The following is an 18,653-nucleotide window of genomic DNA, read 5'->3' on the forward strand; positions in this document are numbered from 1 at the left end:
GATAAGAAAACAAACAGGGGCCGGCCCCATGGCTGAGTGATTAAGCTCAGTGCTCCGCTTTGGCAGGACAAATCCAAGACACATTAAAATGAAAGACATAACAGAACTTGATGACAAAGAGAATATGATGGATGAAGGATATAAAGAAGTGAAATATTAAACCAAGTTTTCAAGTCTGGGAAAAGGAAAAATCTTGTTGCCATTATAAAAAACAACGAAACAGGAAAGATAAGACTGGAAAAGTAAAGCTGGCATAGAAATGCCTACCGAATATCTCCCTGCTCCTCCTCTCCATTAAACACGCTCCTCCTCCTATATTTAACCGACACTGGTTAACAGCAGCACCATTCATTTCCTCATTCATCCATTCACTCAGTGTATCAGGCAATAAACTGGTCACTAAGGATTTTTAAATGAGGAAACAGCTATGGTCTTGCCCTCATAGTCTTATAGTCTAGTAGAGAACAGAGAAATTATACAAGAAATTACAAAGGTGCTGAGTCTTACAGAGAAGTGCAGAATGCTAAGGTCATGTAACAAGCAAACCCAATCATAAGCCCTGTCCCTAAAACAAAAACCCTGGGTGTCCTTACCTCACACAATCAATGCATCCTCAGGTGAAATTTAACCTAGCTCCTAAAACTCTCTTACGTCTTGTCACTTCCACTGTCACTGTCTAGGCTCCGGCCCCAATATTCTTTGTTCTAACTTAACATAGTAGCCTTTTATTTAGCTTCCTGCTTTCAGTTCCAGTTCTCTTCCCATTCATCCACCAGAGCCACCAGAATAATCTTTCAATAATATAATCTGCTCATAGCTCACCGTATGTTTCAAAGTAAAGTTTAAACCCCTTAATAATGGCATCCATGATACTTTATGATCTGACTTCTCACTACGTCACCTCTCTCCACATCATGGACTCTAGGGCAGAGCGTTACTCAAAATGCTCCTAACATGTTTCTCCTTTTCACGCCTTTATGCTTACAGTTCCCTCTGTCTGAAAAGCTCTTCACACACACTCCTTTCCAATCGGATTGGCTAATTCCCACGTTTCCTTCAAGAATCCACTCAAGAGTCACTTCCTCTTGGAAGGGCTTCCCTTGCCCCTCGTAGAATCTGCTTCCTTTCCTTGGTGTTTCTTCTCTGTAATCCCAGAATACCCTGTGCATATCTCCTTACAGAGTTATTCCCACTTTGGCTGGTGGTTTACTTGAGGGTAGGAACTGTGTCTTGTTCATCTCTGAAATCTTTATTTCCAGTACAGTGACTAGCAAAGAATAAGATACTGGATAGATGAATGGTGGGCAGAAGTGATGACATAAATATCCAAATGGCGTTACCCCACAGACACTGAAAAGACAGAACTGGAACATGAGTGTCAGGGTTGGAAAATGTAAATCTTACTTGCTTCAAGTAGTAGTAGAATCTCAAAGAATAGATAAAATTTTAGAGAAAGAAAAGATGAAATACAGACAAAAAGGCAAAGAGTTTCTCAATGCGTAAAAGGGTTACGTTTTACACACTGAGGTAAAACCAGTCTGTCTTGGTCACAATTTTACCACAGATCGTTATTTCTGATGAGAATCAGTATCTATCATTTGTCATACCTGCTTTTCTAGATGGTTAGAAAAAAATAGAAGAGAAATCTAAATAAGAAATCATTTGGATTTTTTTTCTTTTGAGGAAGATTAGTCCTGAGCTAACATCTGCTGCCAATTCTCCTCTTTTTGCTGAGGAAGACTGGACCTGAGCTAACATCCTTGCCCATCTTTCTCTACTTTCTATGTGGGATGCCTATCACAGCATGGCTTGACAAGCGGTGTGTAGGTCTGCACCCGAGATCCAAACCAGCAAACCCCAGGCTGCTGAAGGAGAACGTGCAAACTTAACCACTGCAGCACTGGCCAGCCCCCCTGGATATTTTAAGTTTAGTAATAAGGGGAGCAAGAGAAACAAAAATAAACCAAAAAAGGACCTTCCTTTAATCAATTAGTCATATGTATTGACTATGTCTAAGATTTCTAGGTGCTATAAGAATACAACAAAGTATAAGACTAATCCCCACACTTAAATTTACAAACTAGTTGGAAAGATGGTACATACAGGTAAAATGACACAAGGCAGCATAAGATATGTCACATACAAGTGCAAAAGTTTTCAGAAGAAAATACAAGGAATTCTTTTTTGCTGAGGAAGACTAGCCCTGAGCTAACATCTGTTGCCAATCCTCCTCTTTCTTTTGCTTGAGGAAGATTAGCCTTGAGCTAACATCTGTGCCAGTTTTCCTCTACTTTATCTGTGGGCTGCTGCCACAGCATGACTGACAAGTGGTATAGATCCCCACCCGGGATCCGAGCCCATGAACCTGGGCCACCAAAGCGAAGCACACGGAACTTAACCACTATGCCATGGACTGGTCCCTAGGAATCCTTTTTTGGTAAGAATCAACTTTCCCTCATTTATTTTTTTAAAAATTTGGATTTTCATAAATAGAGCTTTCCTAAAAAGAGATTCAGTATGTTTATAATGTAATTACATAAAAATCAGAACAGTGATTGCCTCCTGAAGCGGGTGGGTAGGCAGGAGTAACTGCAAATGGATGTGAGGGAACTCGCTGAGATTAAAACAATGTTCTCTGTCAGTGGTTCTCAAATCCCCAGGCCAGCATCATGGGCATCACTGGGGACTTGTCAGTAATGCAAATTCTCAAGCCCCACTTCAGACCTAACGAATCAGAAACTCTGAGAATGGGGCCAATAATTGGTTTTTAAAAGCCCTCCAAATATAGAAAATTACCATTCGAATATCACAGTAAAAACCACTGCAGACAAGATCCCTGACGAAAACAAAAATTAGTCTGCAAAACTTTAAAGAGAAACATGATATCTGCACGGCTTCAATGTATCTCCCCCAAATATTTATTAATTACTGTGGTGATTTTAACATATATGCATAAATTCTTTCATACTATCCCCTCCAGGAGATGGGGCTTGATCCCCTTCATCTTGAATGTAGGCTGGACTTAATGACTCAATTCTTAGGACAAGAGTATGGAAATGAAAAAAAAAAAGTAATTTTACAGAGGAGAAACCTGCAGACACTACCTCAACCAGTAATAACTGATATAATAGTAACAATTTATATAACCAGTAATAATAATAATTATTGATATCATCTATCCTGACACGTGATGAGGACACATCACCTCTGTGGTATTCTTCCCAAAAATGTACAACCTATCAAATCATGAAAAAATCAGACAAACTCACATAGAGGGACACTCTACAAAATACCTGGCCAGGACTCTAAAGTGTCAAAGTCATGAAAGGGAAGGAGAGACTGATACACTGTCACAAATTAAGACTAGGGAAGACATGACCACTAAATTCAATGCGGTAGCTTAGATTAAATCTTAGAACAGAAGAAAAGACAATAGCAGAAAAGTGAGGGAAACTGAAATAGTGTCTATAGTTGTTAACAGTATTGTACCAATGTTAATTTCTTACTTTTGATAAATGTACCAAGGTTATGAAAGACGTTAACATTATGGGAAACTGGTAATGGGTATGAGAACTCTCTGTACCATCTTTGCAAGGCTTCTGTACAAGGTGATTCTAATGCACACGAGTTTGAGAACCACTGGTCTGTATCTTGATAGGGATGTGGGTTACACAGGTCTGTGCACTTGCCAAATAAGATTTGTGCATTTTACCATATGTACCTCAAAATTAAATAACTGTAAAAATCTAAGCACAAAGTGTTTCCCCTCCCCTTGCCCCAACACATAAAATTTTCAGAACTACATTGCTACTTAATAATGGAAATGATTCCCTCTAGAACTGTCAAAGGAATGCACATGTTAGTCAAGTATTTCAACACACAAAAGATACTAACTCATGAAGAAAAGAGTCAGTTCTGTACATCAAGAGTTTCATAATTAGGTTAAGATGAACTCTTTAAAGTTTATCCCAAAAAGTAAATCAATCATGAAAATCTCAATGAAAAGCATTCAAAGCAGGGTCTGGCCCATTGTAGGAATGACCTCAGCCCTTGATTCCTCTTTATCGTAAGACTGCATCTACTTCTCAAGGATACATAATAACAAAATGCACCAATACCTAGTAATATCAAAGGAAACTTATCAATAGACTTTCAGGGCCATCTTTACCAAAATTTATGAAAAAAACCATGCTTCATGTGTCTATTCTATAGCTGGATTCTCACTCTTCCTTTCTATCAGTTTAAAGCAGAGACAATTGTTCTCTCGCTTTACAGGCCCTTGCTACTCGAAGTGTGGCCCAGAGCAGCAGAACAGGCATCTTCTAGGACATGTCACATGGCAGAATCCCAGGCCCCAGCCCAGACCTACCGTATCAGAATCTGCATTTTAACAAGATCCTCAGGTGATTTGTATGCACATTAAGGTTTAAGAAATACTAGGGCCGGCCCATCCCCGAGCAGTTAAGTTGGCGCAGCGGTTAAGTTGGCGCGTTCCACTTCGGCGGCCCAGGGTTTCACAAGTTCGGATCCTGGGTGCAGACATGGCACTGCTCATCAAGCCATGCTGAGGTGGCATCCCCCATGCCACCACTAGAAGGACCCACAACTAAAAATATACAACTTTGTACTAGGGGGCTTTGGGGAGAAAAAGGAAAAATAAAATCTTAAAAAAAAATTACTACTGAAATAGGGCATAATTATCTTTAGTATGACTTCACAAAAATGTTGCATAAGAACACGATATTAAAAGTTCAATAATTTAGATTACAATAAATTACGACTGTGAAAATCTGAATAGGATGGAAGGAAAGTTTGCCACTGCCCCACCCATAATAGAAGAGAGTACTAAATCTAATCATCATGCTGTAGACCAGTTTTAGAGTCAGCTAAACCTGGGGTTAAGTCTTAGCACTCCATTTATTAGCTGCGTGACCTTTATACAAGTTACTTCACCTCTCCTAGCCTCAGTTTACTAATTTATAAAAGGAAAACACCACCACCTGACTCATGGGATTGCTATAAGAATATTAAAGTACTTAAGCACAAGGATACTCAATAAATCTTATTTCCCTCTTCCCTCCTTTCTGCTTTTTGAACAGAAGGCAAATATTGCCATCTATTCATCCTCTAAGCATAATAAATACAGCAAATATGTTTTGATCCAAAATGCTTTTCTGGTCCTGCCTTTTAATGATTCAAGCCCAAATGTTAAAAAAAAAATAAAGAAGAGAAAATTCAAACTTTCAACTGGGACACATACAGACATTTTCAACATGATTTAGAAATCATTTTCTTCTTTAAAATTTTAAATTTAATTTTTAAAATATGGTATATTATGCAAAATAATGCACTAAGAAGTAAATTACCAGACCTATAATTAAATTCGGATTGGAAGACGTAGTGGTGCTTCAAAAGCAAAAAGATAAATAAATAAATACACAACTATATACAAACTAAACATACTCAGCTCAAAATCTAACTGTATTGTGCTCTCAATATTTAAACTGTCAAATGACGTATTTAAAAACCTAACAAAATGTTTAGACTTTTATTTATAAAACAAGAGTCTGTGCCTTGGAAAAACGGTTTAGTTCTTCTGTCACTAACTTCTCATCTTTCTCTGTCCTATTTGTCAACGCTTTACCTCCAGAAAGTCATCCCCAAAAAACTGTAAATGACCAACAATATTAATGATAAGATACCAAGGCTATACTATCACGGAGCAAGTTTACTTCTAAGTGATTTGCAGAGCATAAGGTCTTTTAACACTGTTCTTGAATTACACTAATACCAAAAGGAGAGATAAATAGAATAAAAAGCTGACATGAAAGAGTAAATAAAAAAAAAAAAGAGTAAATGTACTAAGAGCCAGAAGAAATAAACTATTTAGTCTGAAAGTGATAGAGCAGACATCTCAGGTTGAAAAATATACCTACATCCAACTCATGCACAGCCTGTTTTTTATCCCCATCCTAATACTAACGCAAACTATTCAGGAAAGAAAGGTATCTGCATTTGGAATGGGGAGAGGTGTTTTAAAAAAAACCCTTTTGCAGTCAAGGATGACTAGTCAGTACTGCGCACGCCTGGAAGAAAAGATGTTACGGAAGGGTACATAAATGGATAAGTGACCATTAAATCCAGGAAAGAAGGAGTCACAAGAAGTTATAATAAACAACTGCAATCAACGACTGGAACAAATAGGTATCACAACCACTTGGTTAATATCTTAAGATTAGTTACTACGCAGAGGTAGATTTACTGTGAAACAAAAGAAGCCTAAGCTTCAGGGCTCTCATTTGTAGTGGTCCCTGCCAAGGCCATGTGGTAGAGGAAAGACTGAATTATTTTTCTATCGTCTCTAGAGAACATGATATCACAAAGGTATAATATGAAAATCTTTAGAGTATGAAAACAAAAAATACAGGAAAAAAATTATAGCAGTCTATCAGGCAATTAATAAAAAATGTTATGCTATTTTTCTGAATTTTGTGTTTGTGCTTTTTCCTTTTTAAAAAATTTTATTTTTCCTTTTTCTCCCCAAAGCCCCCTAGTACACAGTTGTATATTTTTAGTTGCGGTTCCTTCTAGTGGTGGCATGTGGGATGCCGCCTCAGCATGGCTTGATGAGCAGTGCCATGTCCGCACCCAGCTGAACTGGAGAAACCCTGGGCCACCGGAGCGGAGCGTGCAAACTTAACCACTCGGCCACGGGCCTGGCCCCTCAGCTTTTTAAAACATGTAATCTGTTGTGATTATTTCTCATTCTAAATAAGCATTTGTTTTCATTTCTAATTTTGTATTCATAATTTTGTACTATTTTTCTTTAAAAAGCCGCTGTCGTTAAGCATTTTGAATACTGATGGAATAATTAACCTGCCTCATGCTTTTAGTATCATTGTATTAAAAACCTCTCCTCCTATCATAGATCTTGGTTATCATTCATCACCAGGTACAAGATACCAAGAGCATGGATCAAATTTCAGTGGAATTTTATTTAAAACTTTTATTTCTTAAAACCATATTCAGCCAGAGAGAAATAACAGGTAAAAAAGGTGATGAAACGGAAAAGAATATCTCATGGATAGGTCATACTATAGAAAAACAGATTAATTTGCAATGACATTATCTATTTAAGCAAGATGGGATAGAGCTAAACAATAAGAAGGTTCAGCAAGCTATCAGTAACTAACAGTGAAGATGGCTGACAGAAAACAGGAGACCATGCAATCAAAGAGAAAAAATGGTTAAAAAAGTCAAGTACAATTGCTCAAAAATGTTAACAGAGGGTTACCATTTGACCCAGCAACTCCACTTCTAGGTATACACTCCAGAAAAATGAAAATATATGTCCACAGAAAAACTTATGCGTGAATGTTCACAGCAACATCATTCATAATGGTCAAAAAGTGAAAGCAATCCAAACATCCATCAGCTGATGAATGAATAAATAAAATGTATACATCCACTATAATGGAATATTATTCAGCAACCTTTTTAAGGAATACCTTTTTAAGGAATGAGCTATCAATACATGCTATCACATGGATGGACCCTGAAAAAGATATGTGAAGTGAAAGAAGCCAGTCACAAAAGGCCACATATTGTTTTCATCTCTAATTTTGTTAGAGATGATGCCTAATTATATTGTATGTTACATTTATATGAAAGGTCCAGCACAGGCAAATCTATAGAGACAAAAGTGGTTACTGGTTGCCTACTCTGCAGTTGCAAGGTGGGGAGTGAGGATTGACTGCTAATGGGTATGGGGTTTCTTCTGGGGCAAGATAAAAATGTTCTAAAATTTAATTGAGAGGATGGCTGCACAACCCTGTGAACATACTAGAAAACACTGAATTGTATACTGTAAGTGGTAAGTTGTACAGCACGTTAATTATATCTCAGTAAATCTGTCAAAAAAAAAAAAAAGCCAAGGTCAGAACATATATAAGTACAAGCTAGATTTAAAGGAATGTCATTTAAAATAATAATAATAATTAGTTCCTATTCATTAATTACCCACTATGTGCTTGCACCATGTCACATTACAAATAATATTACATATTATTTCCAATCTTTTCGGCAGTTCTAAAACGTAGGCATATCATGTTAAATGTTACATAAATTTAACAAATGAAGAAACTGAGAAACAGGAAGGATAAGTAACTTGCCCAAAAGCACACAGCTAATCAGTTTCAGAGCCAGGATTCTAAATCAGGTCTGTGACTCCAAAGGTCTTTGACTCTATTACACTTCCTATCTTAACAATAAGCCCAGGAACCTTGTATCGATAGCCTTGTTCTATCCCCTTTCAGAATTAACAGTCTGTCATACAAAAGACACCTCCTTTAACATTTAAACTTAGCCTGCTCATGGCACCAGGTGTTTCATTTTAGTCACACCAAGCTATGTCTATCACTGCTGTCCTCAGCCAAACTTTGGACCTAATTAAGTTCTAGGATCTCCTCAAACAAAACTGAGATAAAATTACAACAAACTAAAGGGTAGCTGCTAGGGTATCAAATGGTGTTAAGAATCAAAAAATCAAAGAAAGGGAAGGGAATATTTATTGAGAACTATTTAGTGCTACAATACTGAGCTATGATCAGAGATTATATAATCTGGGGTAGATGGTTAAAAGGAATTGCCCCTCCCACTCTGCCCCAAACCCCTCTCCTGTTTTTGTTTCTCTTTTGTGAATGGGAATTAAGATAGTCTAGGGGTGACTGTGGTCTCTCTTAAAGGTTGTATAGACCTAGTGTTGATTACAAGGAAGAAATGGGTCCTCTCTCAAATATAACCACAGGTTGGCAAGATAGAGAATCCCTTTTTTTTCTAGGCCTTCTTCTCTGGATTAAGAGCAATCTGGACATGCTGTAGGGACTCCCAGGTAGAAGATTGAGAGATGGTTCCTGCCACTGGAAGGCAGATCTATATGTTGCAGTCAAGAAGGGAGGTATCCCAAGAGAAGACCACAATTGAAGAGGACTTTTATCTTGTGAGCCAGATTATGCAGAAGCATACTAGTAACTGTGCTTAAACGTTGCAGCCTGGTCTCAGCTGTATACTACAGGAGTATTAAGAGAAGACTCACCTCTGGGACAGAAAATTAAAGAGAAAACAACACTCCCTGAGGCCAGCAAGGGATTCTCCAGGGAAAGGGGAATCTTTGGGAACAAAAGTCCTTGCTGTGAGCTCCAATTATTCCACTCCATGTGCAGAATCTCCTTCTAAAGCCAACTCTGGAGGATCCTGGCTTTTATTTACCAAGACAGAAAGCAGTTTTTTCCTATCAGAAACAACCTTACTGTAAACCCAGGTCTATCCGATTCCAAAATCCATATCCTTATTGGCTGCTACATGACACTGCCTCTGAAATACTCTGAATAGAAACTGTTGAGCAAAAGTATGGGAGAGAATCATTTAAGAGGAGAAAGAGGAGGAAGAAAGAGAGGGAGGGATGGAGAAGGAAGGAGAAGGGAAAGAGGGAGGGATTTCACCAAAGCAATAAAAACTCACTGTGGATTGAATGTCAAAGAAGGAAATATTTAAATTGAATATATGCACTTAGTGAGTAGTACGTGATATACGGCTAGCATTAGATGTGTGTTAATGCCTTTTCTTAGGAGCAAAGACAAGAGCCAAGTAGAAAAATGATATCTTAAGTTCCGGCTTTTGAAGAAGCTCAAGCGTAACGATGCTAGAAGAGATATACAACAACAACACACTCTCTATTTCCTTACTGAAAACTTATTCCACAGGAAAAAAGAACACGGAATTGGGGTGATTATAAAGTTATATACATCAGTTCTCCGTTTCGAACAAAAAGAGGAACAACTATCTCACTTCTCCAATATATTTAAAAGCAAAAATATATGCCAATTCATGAATTCATTAAACTGCAAAATCATTTGCTTTTTTATTTACTTCACAACAATAAGGTCTAATATCTTTTTGTGTCTGCTAAAAGTCACAAAGATTCAAGGCACTTCAGATTTCAGGTGGCTTGTGTACAAGTTTCCCCGCAAAAACACCCTCGCAACGAACATCAGCCAAACCCCTTCCTGTTTTTCAACCTCGTATGTTTACTTTCACATCTGCTGCAAAAGATAAAAGCACAATGGGGACATCAACCACATGACCATGTACCAACCCGGAAATGAAGCTATGAAGCCTGACTTGCTGTGAAATGGGTCTTTAGAATACTCACACTCAGGCTTAAAAATGCTACAGTGAAAGTCTGAATCAAATCCAGAGATCACCACTAGACAAAACCATACATATTTCTATATAGTTATATATTTATTTATTTATATATAATAATCATATAGACACATAGATACCCAACTTAAGTAGAAAAAAGGCATGGGTCAAGATGCACAGGCACACTGCAAGGTTTGTTTTCGTTTGTTATTACTATGTATTCTATGTAATGTGAATATTATCCTCATTTTACAGAAGAGGAAACTGAGGCATTGAAACGTACTTTCACAAAATCACAATCATTAAGAAATCATGAGCTTTGATGGAAACCTGCATTCAAATCTCTCCTTCCCCACTTGCTCATGGACATATTGCGTAAGTAAAGGTGCATCACTTTGAAGCCAATTTTCACATGCTAGTTGTGTAACTTTGGAGAAGTTACTTTACTTTTAACCTGCTACTTAAAATGCAAAATGGGATTAATCACACCTACTTCCCATAGGGTGAGGCTTAAATGCAAAAATAATGGCTAGCATTTACCTGGTGCCAGGCACTGTTCTAAATACTTCACGTATATTAACTCATCATCATAACAATCTTAAAAGGTAAGTATTTTTATCATCTCCATGTTATATAATGAGTAAACTGATGTACCGAAGTTAAGTAACTTGCCCACGGTCACCAGCTAAAGAGTGACACAACTAAAATTTAAAACCAGGCATTCTAGCCCTGGAGCCTACACTCTTCAATACCCCTGTCATACCTATAAAGCACACAGCACAGAGCTTGGCTCATAGTAAGTCATCAATAAATACTGCCATTATCATTTTACCTGGCATATAATACCACCCAGTCAATAGTGGCTGAAACGTGTTAAACCAACTTGAAGAGTCAGAATTTTAACGCAGGTTTTACTCTCTGCTTTTCCCATAACCACGTCTTTCCATGACACAGCGCCCCTATTCCTAAGTTTTTTGGTGCATGCCCAGTCATTTTTACTAATACTAGATCATTAAACTTCCTTAGGACAGGGGTCATGTCTTCTACATTTCTGTGGTCACAAACACCCACAGGGTCCTGCTCTTTGTGGATGATCATGCCATTCCTCTGCTCAAAATCCTCCTAAGAATTCCTGTCTCAGAAAAAATTGCAAAGTCCACAGCATAGGCAACAGACTCTACATGATCTGCTCTTTCTCCTACTTGCAACCTCTCTAAACTCCTACAACCTCTCTGAACGCAACTCCTATCACTTTCCCCCGGATCATTTTGATCCCGCCAGGCTGGCTTCCTTAATGTTTCTCAAACACACCAAATATGCTTAACCTTTGTGCCTGGAATGCTCTTCTCCAGATACCACTCAGGACTCTGCTCAAAAGTCACTTTATCAGAGAGGTCTCTGACCAATCTAAAATATCCACCCCACCTCCCTCACTCTTTGTTCCCTTATCCTGCTTTCCCTGACCCTCACTAAAATCCCTGATTTGTAGACTTATTATTTGTCCCCTCCCACTAAAATGCAAGCTCCACAAGAGCAGACACTTCTATTCTACTTTATTCACTGTACATCCCAATGCACTTAGGACACTGCCTGGTAAATAGGAGATGATCAATAAATATTTATTAAATTGGAGACCGGCCCCATGGCCGAGTGGTTAAGTTCGCACACTCTGCTTCGGTGGCCCAGGGTTTCGCTGGTTCAAATCCTGGATACAGGCATGGCACCACTCGTCAAGCCATGCTGAGGCGGTGTCCCACATGCCACAACTAAAAGCATCCACAACTAAAAATATACAACTGCGTACTAGGGGGCTCTGGGAGAAAAGGGAAAAATAAAATCTGCAAAAGATATATATTTATTAAATTAATAAATGGTAGATGTATTTGTTGATTGCCATACAAGAAATTACCCCCTTAAACTCAGTGGCTTAAAACAACTAACATTTATTATCTCAGCTTCTGTGAGTCAAGAATTTAGGCATGACTTAGCTGAGTGCCTCTGGCTCAGGGTCTCTCACGAAGTTTCAGGCAAGCACTCATCTCAAGGCTCAACTCTGCCTGAAGAATCTGCTTCCAAGCTCACTCACATGGCTGCTGTCAGGCCTCAGAAGATCTGCTTCCAAGCTCACTTACATAGCTGCTGACAGACTTGGTTTCTCACCACGTGGGCCTCTATATAGGCTGCCTGAATGTTCTTAGGATATCGCGGCAGGTGATCCGAGTGACAGGAAGAGAGCCAGAGAGTGCCCAAGATGACAGTGCCCAAGACAGAAGCCAGAGCCTTTTGTAACCTAATCTTGGAAGTGACTCCCACCACCTGTGCTGTATTCTATTCATCAGAAGTAAGTCACCAGGTCCAGGTCACACAAGGGGAAGGGATTACACAAGGGCATGAATACCAGGAGGCAGGGATCACTGGAGACCATCCTAAAGGCTGCCTACCAAAGTAGGCATAATAAAAATCTAAAACCAAAATCAAACAAAATCACCTTGCCCTTTGGCCACTGGACAAATTCTTTAGTATATTTATTTAAATATGATGCTATGATCATTATGCAGTCATTCATTCCACTGCTAGTCTTTTCAATCTTACAAAAGACCAAAGGGAGTACATTAACTATTGAACATTTCCTGTTAACCAGTGTTCATTCAAAGTCATGTCAGAGACAATACAACTAGCAAGCATAAGTCGACAAAAACAGCATCTGGAGAAAAAAGAATTATTGGGTGAATCTTACTAAGTAGATGACACCAATCTTTTTTAAATATGGATTGAATATTGGTTGATATTATGGAAATATTGTCAATTTTCTTAGGTATAATGGTATTTGTGGTTATGTAGGATGTCTTTATTCTTCGCAGATGCATACTGAAGTGTTTTAGAAGTAAAGTGTCATGATATCTGCATGACTTACTATCCAAGAAAATATGATACACACACATACACATACAGAGAGAGGCAATGAGAAGCAGTGAGAATTGTAACCTAGGTCTTAAATCTTAATTATCCTGCATTTCAAATTCTCACTACACCTCTGTATGTCTAGTGTGTCCCGTTACGTATCGAGCTACTGTACGAAGCAATATCTGTGTTTGGGGCGATGGAGAGAGCAATGAAAGACATGGTATCAACCCTCTGCCCCCTAGAAGCTGACAATCTCTTTGGGGAATAACAGTTTTATATGAAATATAAAACAACACATGACAAATCTGGTATACAACAAATAAATGGTGCAAGAGTTCAGAAAAGGATACCAATAAACCTTCAGAGAATAAAATATCTTTGAAACCTTTTTCCTCTAACAGGTTTCTTACTCTTGGCATCCTTTCTCTTAAGAACTTCTCCTTTACTTTATCTACTTGGCAACAAACTGACTATTTCCTATCTAACAAAATTATCTGGAGACTATGTAAACATAAAATACATGTTTTGCCTGTTTGGAACACAGGATATGATTTTAAAAATAAAATACTATTTACATTTTCACTGGAAAAAAACCACTAAATATACTACGTGGATTTTCTTGCCTTCAAAAGCAATTGTGTTATTTCAAGTGTTGAGGATGCCAGAAAGCTTGAAGATTTAAAAATAACCTCACAAAGAGCTCATTTCCAACGCCAGATGGAAAGAAATTACTCTAAAGACACACGTGTGGGAGGACATATATACAACATCATATGACACCACGCAAAAGGCTTATATAATTACATAATTCCATCAAGATTAGCAGGACTCTGCAGGTAGTAAGTCAGCAACAGTGTCGATCCTCTGAGTCATTAAAAGGATAAAAGGGCAAGAAAGAGCTAGTGGGTGGTAGCAAAAAAAAGCCTTTACTTTAAGCTGCCTTCCATGTGTCCCTATTACATGCTGAAATGGTTGGCAGGTAAAACTTGAGGGTTTAAATCCTTGGAGCTCTTGACAGTAGTACTGCCTGTGTCCATATGGCCAAAACTAGGTGGGGGAAATGAATTTCAACCATCTCTTCCAAGTGTATTATCAAGGTGAAACAGTTCACTTGCATATATGTAGAACTTCAAATTGCTAAATTAAAATACATGCTTGACATATAAATTAAAAGAGCATATCTTTATAAGATGATGTACTCAGAGATATACTGCTAAGATCTCATTGTGTTAAAATTATTCTAATAGGGTTACTTAATTTATGTACTCATTAAGCAATAGCTGAATAGCAATCGCAACTAAACCTTGGCACAATACTATATATTCATAAATTACCAAAAGTATACACTTTGATCACACTTGTGGGTCACAAGCTTAAATTTAACCAATTCAAAATAACCTTATGCTTTAATGTTGTTAAATCACTAAAAGTTTCTCACTCAAAACTTTTATGTCATAACTGTTTTATGGTTTAATGCAGATATTATCAAACATAATACAAAAGTTTTCTAAGTGAATATTAATGTAGAAAGTATGTAAACATCATTCTATGTGGTGTCCAGTGCTACAATTCAGACCTATAGAAGGCCTACCAACAGTTTATTCAGATTAGGCTGATTTTTGTAGAGGATGGAAGCACAAGGAGCAGGCAGGTTGCATTTATAAATTACAATTAACTACAGGAGTATGTATTATATCCTATCTTATTTTATCTTATCTTATTATTTCTACCTATTTCCAAAAAGAAATGGAGGTATTCCTGTCCCTATTAGTAGATAATATTCTTAGATAACATAAGAGAATTATAGATATACATATATAGATAGAATTAGATGATAATATTAAAACAGCATCCACTGCTTCTTTCAATTTTATTTATCAATATCAATAGTTAGTCATAGTTGCTATCCATTCTACCAGACAATCTTGCTTCTTCCAAACCACTCTGCCAAGATTACTTTAACCCTTCCCAAGCTCCACTCCACATTAACTTAGAAACCATCTTAATAGAGACTGCCCTGAGAGTTGACAATGACAGAAGACGGCCTACAGTAATGTGGGTGGAAGTGACCCAGGGATCTCAGCCGTGGAAGGAGAGAGCAGCAATTCAATCACAATCACAGTTGAATTCATACGGATTTATCTTGGAGATAAGAGGTAACTGCAAAATGAGAACTGGTCTTAATAAATGCAATAATGAAATAATAAATAATAAACATGATGCCAGGATGGCTCTGGAATTTCTATATAGAAGGGACTTTTAGGGGTAGCATATTTCCTTAGGGTGACTTTGGAGAAAGCTGATGAAGATTGGAGGTTGGGTATATTAAAGCCTCTCCATGTCACTCCTTGACTTGTGTTGGCCACACCAAGGTATATTGCTTTTCTTTAAAGTTCACAGAGCTAGCCAATTTATTTTCGAAGACTTCAAGGTGGGTACAATCCCCTCTGAGTAAAAACAATTAGCAAAAGTAAGTGTAAACAGACTTTCATCATAATCAGATTGTCCCACTAAACTTCCCTAAAACCAGCAGTTGAAGTAGTCTCAGTGAGGCAGTTAATTCTAAATAAGATCAGCCCTCAAAATAAAATAACAAAGTTCTTCTTTCCAATGCCTCCATTTCTGAACACTGTTCATTGCTATAGCTTTTTTCTTTATCCTTCTCAATGTGTATTCATTAAATAGCAGCAGAGTAAATCAAAATAATAATCTAACCCAGTGTGTATACAAGAGTATTTGTTGCACTGCATTTTACTGAACACACAGGAACCCACTCATAAAAAGGACACACAGTAAGCCACTAGTGACATATCAACAAATTTAAACAAATAAAAAAAATTAACACATATATTTAGAATCTGGCTCTTCTCTAACTAAAAGCTTCTTATAAATGCAAAGAGTCAATAACCTTCCAATAATTCCAGATTTGTTACATAAATAAGGCCCTTAATTGATCAATTCAGAGGCCTCTTTTAAAAGTTTCATCTTTAGGGGTGTTATTCAGAGAAAAAAGCAAAGTTATTCATAAGAAAAAAGCTAGAATTGTTATTGTTTAGCTCACAAATAAAATAAGGTGGTTCCATGTTCAAGCAACAGGGGAAAAAAACAAGTCCTTTAGAGACAGCGATGAATCTGTATCTGGATATGCATGTGACCAATCACGAATCTGATGAGACTCTTGGAAAAATACTCTGGCAGCAGTGGGGCTGGCCTGCTTCTTAGATTACAAGGAAACAGATTGTGGTCTAAATAACATACCCTCCTCTTGATTGCAGAACCAAACGCAGCCCCTGACAGCCATTGATATGCTAAAGTCATAAAATCAGATCAGCAAATTAAATTGGATTTGGACATTCAGAAAACAATATAAGCAAGGCCACTCACTCACATCACAAATTACAGACCACGTATTTTAAATTACAGTCTACAGGTAAGCATGTCAAAGCACCTGCAGAGAATTCAAGAACCCTGTGACTTTTAGGCAACACTTCTGACAAGCTTAACTCCAAAGCTTTCTTAGGAACAGGAGGAAGGAAAGCAAACAGTACTAGAAGCACATTATCTCCCATAATATGAATTTGTTTAAAATTAAGATCATAAACTAAGGAATGAAATGGAAGACAAGCTCTGTAATTTCCAAAAATGTTCAACTCAAGCTGCACACCAGAAAACATCACACAGGTGAACTTTAAATGTGGGGCACAAACCTGACAAAAGAGAGTAACAGGAAAAAGATATAGGTCATATCTGAACAAAATGCCACAACCATTTTTTTCAGAAGAGGCAGGACCATTTTAAATTATTTGTTAACTTAGATATTACCTTAGAAGTGTTTCTTAAGGAGATAAGATGAAAGTACTTTTAAACACTCAAAGAGGAAGACCTGTGTATTATTTGGTTAATATTACATAAATTATTATTTCATGTTATTTTACATATTATATTGAGGATAAGCCTACTTTAAAACATATGCGAGATATCTACTACTTGAATATAATAAATATGATTTGAGTGTTTAACAAACATTAAGGAAATGTTGGCCCTTAGACCACAAAGAAAGAGAAGAGATGCAGAAAGCAAGCAGCGAGATCCACCTAAAAGATAAAACTTTCTTGAACTAGCTTAGTGTATTGGCTGACAGCCAGAGTCTCTAAGCAGTAAACTTGTCAGTTGGTGGAGTTCTTGGCTCTAAGTAGAATGGAAGGGAGTCTAAGAGGTTTTCTTAATTTACCATCAGCCATCATCTACCACTAAGGGCTAACATTGATGGGGCACTTAGGACCGAAATCCTTTTAACGAATCCTAGTTAAAGAAAATTCAACTGGCTGGCCACACTAATGAAGCTCAAATAAAATTCAAAACAAAACCAAAAATCCCCTCAATTTCCTTCCACATAGAGAACTGTTCCCCACACTTCAAATTACTAGTATATGGAACATTTTTAATGTGAGAGAACTGAAAACAGTCAGGAGGAATATATACGACAAACATAGATGGAACCACATGGCCAAAGGTACAGAGATGGGACGGCACGGGTTACTACTGAGCAGTTCTTTTTGGTTGGAAAACACAAGTACATAAAAAGGAGAATAAAGGTGGAAATGTAGATCGGGGTCATTTTGTGCAAGAACTTACCTATAAGATATTTGATATAAAACACTGGTATAAATGTTGAGAGAATTTGGGTGAGGCCTAAAGATTAAGAACATTTGCTTCTAAGCCTGAATTCAATTATACAAGGAAAAAAGAGTAGTTTTGTTTCTAGAAGCAAGAGGAATCAGAAAGTTAGCAGGCTGAGCTTGGGTCTGCCAGTGAGTCCACTTCAACAGTGGCAAAGATATACCAGACTTCAATTTCCCCAGGGATCCGAATAACACCTATCTGTACCTTAACTATAACCGTCCTGCAGAAAGCACTCTGACTTAGCACTTTGATTCCAAGGCAATCTGATGTTCAGTTATTACATCCATTTTTTAATGTCATTTATTGAGTGCTTACTGTGTGCCAGATATTCTGCTAGGTACTCTACAGAGATTATATTAATAACACCCCAAGAAACTATTTTATAAAACCAAAAATTGTACAGCTGGCAAAGAACTTATTATGTTTCCCTTTTTACAGAAAAGGAAAATGAAGAGTACATCAAGTTTCCATAAAAAGTCAGGGTGAAGGCTACACTAACAAAATTAAGATAAGAAGAATTATATAAAGGAGAGATATATTTATCTGCTTGATTAAAAAAGGGTCAAACCAACTAGAATTTTTGCCAGGACTGAGAATACAGAAATGAGAAATACAGACTGAGGAAACAGTAACGAGCAACAGCCCTGAGTACATTATAACCTTAAGAGAGTATAAACCCACTATAATAATATCCAAGACACAAGACAACCATTTCTTGCAATTTTCCCTGAAAACAGAAAGAACAAAATAGCAGCTGTGAAATCACCCACACTACTAAAAAAAGCTCGACATCTCTTAAAAAAAGAAAAACAAAAAACTATCTCCTAATCAGCAATACAGGCCAAAAAAAAAAACGACAAGTC

The 18,653-nt window shown here is 37.4% G+C and overlaps 1 protein-coding gene across 14 annotated transcripts in view; it reads right to left on the reverse strand.

Moving 5' to 3' along the window:
* EPB41 (erythrocyte membrane protein band 4.1) overlaps nucleotides 1–18,653 on the reverse strand; it is a 172,610-nt gene that overhangs the window by 133,406 nt on the left and 20,551 nt on the right. The window lies entirely within an intron of this gene.

This window comes from Equus quagga, chromosome 5 (assembly GCF_021613505.1).
Source record: "Equus quagga isolate Etosha38 chromosome 5, UCLA_HA_Equagga_1.0, whole genome shotgun sequence".
Taxonomy (NCBI): Eukaryota; Metazoa; Chordata; class Mammalia; order Perissodactyla; family Equidae; genus Equus; species Equus quagga.